The 4,317-nt window shown below is 43.0% G+C and overlaps 1 pseudogene; it reads left to right on the top strand.

Moving 5' to 3' along the window:
• The first annotated feature begins 3,146 nt into the window (after positions 1-3,146).
• Positions 3,147-3,998, top strand: LOC695523 (small ribosomal subunit protein uS3 pseudogene; annotated as a pseudogene).
• The last annotated feature ends 319 nt before the right edge of the window (positions 3,999-4,317 follow it).

Here is a 4,317-nt window from a genome sequence, read left to right on the forward strand (position 1 = left end):
CTTATTTATCAAGTCCTCCTTTATTGAGGACTTCTCAGGCTTCTGCACCCACCCCCACTCAACCTGCTGAATCTGTCATCACGTGTGGAAAGTGGGAATCTGAGCACTCAACTAAAGACCAAACACTGAGAATGTAATGATAAAAAATCACAGATGACAGTTCCAGACCTTCCTACTGGTGTAGAAGAAATTATAAGAATTGTGAGAACGATAGGCACAAAATAATCAATGAATTAAGACAAGAACAATGCTGCAAACCTTCAGACTGAAACAGATTTGCCCTTAGCTATTTTATGGTAAGACTTCCAAAATGCCAAGACTAAAGAGAAAAAAATCCTCAACGCTTTCTGAGAGAAAATAACAAATTACTTACAAAAACATAAGAAGTGAATAGAAAACTCGTATAGCAATACCTTTAAAGTTCTGAAAGTAAAGGATTTTTAAACTAGGTTTCTATTCCTCGCCAAAATTCATTCAAGCATATAGCACATTTTTAGACATGTGAGGACTCAAAAAATTTGACCCCTACAAACCTCCATGAAAAATTAAAGAGGCTGTACTTCAGTAAAATAATAATAAATTCCAAGAGAAACTATATAAGAAACAGCAGTAAGTAGAAAAAACATTAACATATATAGTTAAGGATAAGTAATTGCTGATTGCTCTAATTAATGAATAAATAATAATCTGGAGCTAAAATCACATTTATGATTTTTGGGCAACATGGTGAGACTCTGTCACCAAAAATAAATAAATAGAAAGAGGCCCGGTGCGGTGGCTCATGCTTGTAATCCCAGCACTTTGGGAGTCCAAGGCTAGCAGATCACAAGCTCAGCAGTTCAAGACCAGCCTGGCCCATATGGTGAAACCCCACCTCTACTAAAAATACAAAAAATTAGCCAGGCATAGTGGTGCACACCTGTAGGCCCAGCTACTCAGGAGGCTGAGGCAGGAGAATCACTTGAACCTGGAAGGCAGAGATTGTGGTGAACTGAGATTGCACCACTGCACTCCAGCCTGGGCAAGAGAGCAAGACTCTTTCTCAAAAAAAAAAAAAAGAAAGAAAAAAGAAAAAGAAAGAGAAAAAAGAAAAAAGGCCCAATAATAGGCAAGAATATTTTGAAAAAGAGGTACAGTGGCCAGGCGTGGTGGTTCACTCCTACAATCCAGAACTTTGGGAGGCTGAGGCGGGTCAATCACCTGAGGTCAGGAGTTCGAGACCAGCCTAGCCAACACGGTGAAACCCGATCTCTATTCAAAATACAAAACTTAGCCAGGTGTGGTGGCAGGTGCCTGTAATCTCACCTACTCAAGAGGCTGAGGCAGGAGAATCACTTGAACCTGGGAAGTGGAGGTTGCAGTGAGCCGAGATCACGTCACTGCACTCCAGCCTGGGCGACAAGAGTGAAACTCTGTCTAAAAAAAAAAAAAAGGTACAATGAATGGCAATTTGTTCTGTCAATATTGAGGTGAATTATAAAACTATTGAAAACGGAACAGAGTGAAACTGTTACAGGAATAAACAAATTGATAAGTAGTGCAGAGTAGAAAGTACAAAAACAGCCATGTTTGTGTTTGTTTGGAAATGTAGCATGTTTATTAACTTATTCTACATGTGTTTAATGAACAACAGGCATTGCGCATAGCATAACAACCAAAACAGTCCATATCCATGGATCAAAGAGGTTACAGTCTAGTGAGGCAGGGCAAGACAATCAGCCAAAACTGATGAGTCAACATCATAGGAAATTCGAGAGGAGAAATATTATGGGGAAAAAACCTTGAGGAAGAAAGAGAGTGATAGGGGTAACATGCAATTTTAAGTATGTGATGTGCATGATCCTCTCTGGTCAGGAGGCATTGATGCAAAGGCTTGAAGGAGGACAGAGACTATCCTAGGCAGACATTTGGCAGAAGGACACCCAGGTGTGGAACTAGCACTGACCTGTTCCTGGATGGGCTAGTACCCGGCTCACTAGAGGAACAGCGAGAATGGAGTGTCTGGGTAAGGAGGGTAGCATTCTGAATGAGGAGAGAGAGAATGAACAACTCAACAAATGGTTTTGGAACAAATGAATATCTCTTCAGAACATGTATATTATCTATACTACCCTACACTGGACACACACAAAAATAGATTCTACATGGATTAGGGAGCTAAATGCAGTGACTTCTGGTTAAACATGGTGGATTGAGTGCCTTCATCTATGTCGGCTCCTTCCCCAAAACTTAGTAAGATGATAGTTAAGAGATTTTTCTTTTTAAAGATATAAACTTACAAAGAGACAACAAAAAATTTTTTTGAAGATAGAAAGCAGAAGGATGCGTAGAAGCTGGCTCAGCAGAACCTGGAAGGCTGAGTTTTGTGACAGCAGTGGGAAAGTCCAAGAGGCGTCTGACTTACAATCCAGAATCCCCAACGGCTCAGAAATGGTGAGCGCCATGGACCTCCAGGAGAAAAGGAGAAGAGTGGGCTATAAATCAGAAGGCTGGCTTCAGATCTCTTTAAGGAGTTTCACAAACAGATCCTATCCACTGTTCCCCACATGTGAGAAACTTCTCCCTCCCCTCTCTGATAGAAAACTGGAGGTTTATTCTAGGGAGAGGATAAAACAAGACTTATCTGTATTGGAGGGCTCCAGCTGGTTTGAACTAGGGACACTCATCCTCTCCAAGAAGGACCTCAAGACTTGGAAGCCAGTGTTTTATCCTTCAGGAAGAAACTGAAAGTGTATTCTTTGGTGAATTGGAAACAATCCAAGAGGACCGACCTAAATATACATTGAAAACAGGGATTCCTCTGACGAGACAATTCATTCAGCCTACCATACTGTGTGAAAGTTGCCGTGCACAAAAAACTCTTAAATATCACCAGAGAGCCAAAAATCATAGGACGTTTGGAGAAACCCACTAAGGTGATTGATGGGAAGAAGTAAACAGAAAAGGATGACTGGGAAGAAACAGAGGCTGTGTAGGAAAAAGAAAGCTTTAGAAAATCATTAATATCAGGACGGGAGCAGTGGCTCAGGCCCGTAATCCCAGCACTTTGGGAGGCCGAGGCGTGCGGATCACGAGGTCAGGAGTTCGAGACCAGCCTGAGCAACATGGTGAAACCCCATCTCTACTAAAAAAAAAAAAAATAGGCCTTTCCTTTCGGCGGAGCGCAGTGGGAAGATGGCTGTGCAAATTTCCAAGAAGAGGAAGTTTGCCGCTGATGGCATCTTCAAAGCTGAACTGAATGAGTTTCTTACTCGGGAGCTGGCTGAAGATGACTACTCTGGAGTTGAGGTGCGAGTTACACCAACCAGGACAGAAATCATTATCTTAGCCACCAGAACACAGAATGTTCTTAGTGAGAAGGGCCGGTGGATTCAGGAACTGACTGCTGTAGTTTAGAAGAGGTTTGGCTTTCCAGAGGGCAGTGTAGAGCTTTATGCTGAAAAGGTGGCCACTAGAGGTCTGTGTGCCATTGCCCAGGCAGAGTCTCTGCATTACAAACTCCTAGGAGGGCTTGCTGTGCGGAGGGCCTGCTATGGTGTGCTGCGGTTTATCATGGAGAGCGGGGCCAAAGGCTGTGAGGTCGTGGTGTCTGGGAAACTCCGAGGACAGAGGGCTAAATCCGTGAAGTTTGTGGATGGCCTGATGATCCACAGCGGAGACCCTGTTAACTACTACGTTGACACTGCTGTGCGCCATGTATTGTTCAGACAGGGTGTGCTGGGCATCAAGGTGAAGATCATGCTGCCCTGGAACCCAACTGGTAAGATGGCCCTAAGAAGCCCCTACCTGACCACATGAGCATCGTGGGACCCAAAGATGAGATACTGCTTACCACTCCCATCTCAGAACAGAAGGGTGGGAAGCCAGAGCCGCCTGCCATGACCCAGCCAGTCCCTACAGCATAACAGGGTCTCCTTGGCAGCTATATTCTGGAGTCTGGATGTTGCTCTGTAAAGATCTTTAATAAAATCTTGTACCAAGAAAAAAAAATAGAAAAATTAGCTCGGTGTGGTGGTACATGCCTGTAATCCCAGCTACTCAGGAGGCTGAGGCAGGAGAATCGCTTAAACCTGGGAGGCAGAGGTTGCAGTGAGCCAAGCTTGCACCACTGCATGTCAGCCTGGGTGACAGAGCAAGACTCCATCTCAGAAAAAAAAAAAAAGAAAAAAGTATTAATATCCTCAGAAACAAAACAAAAAACCGAAACCTTAGAAATAAGCAATAACAAAAGAGCTGACAGAGAACCATGAATTTAAAATATATCAGAAAAGTCACACTACATTTATATATTTGACAACATTAAAACTAAGAACTTGT

This window comes from Macaca mulatta, chromosome 15 (genome assembly GCF_049350105.2).
Source record: "Macaca mulatta isolate MMU2019108-1 chromosome 15, T2T-MMU8v2.0, whole genome shotgun sequence".
Taxonomy (NCBI): Eukaryota; Metazoa; Chordata; class Mammalia; order Primates; family Cercopithecidae; genus Macaca; species Macaca mulatta.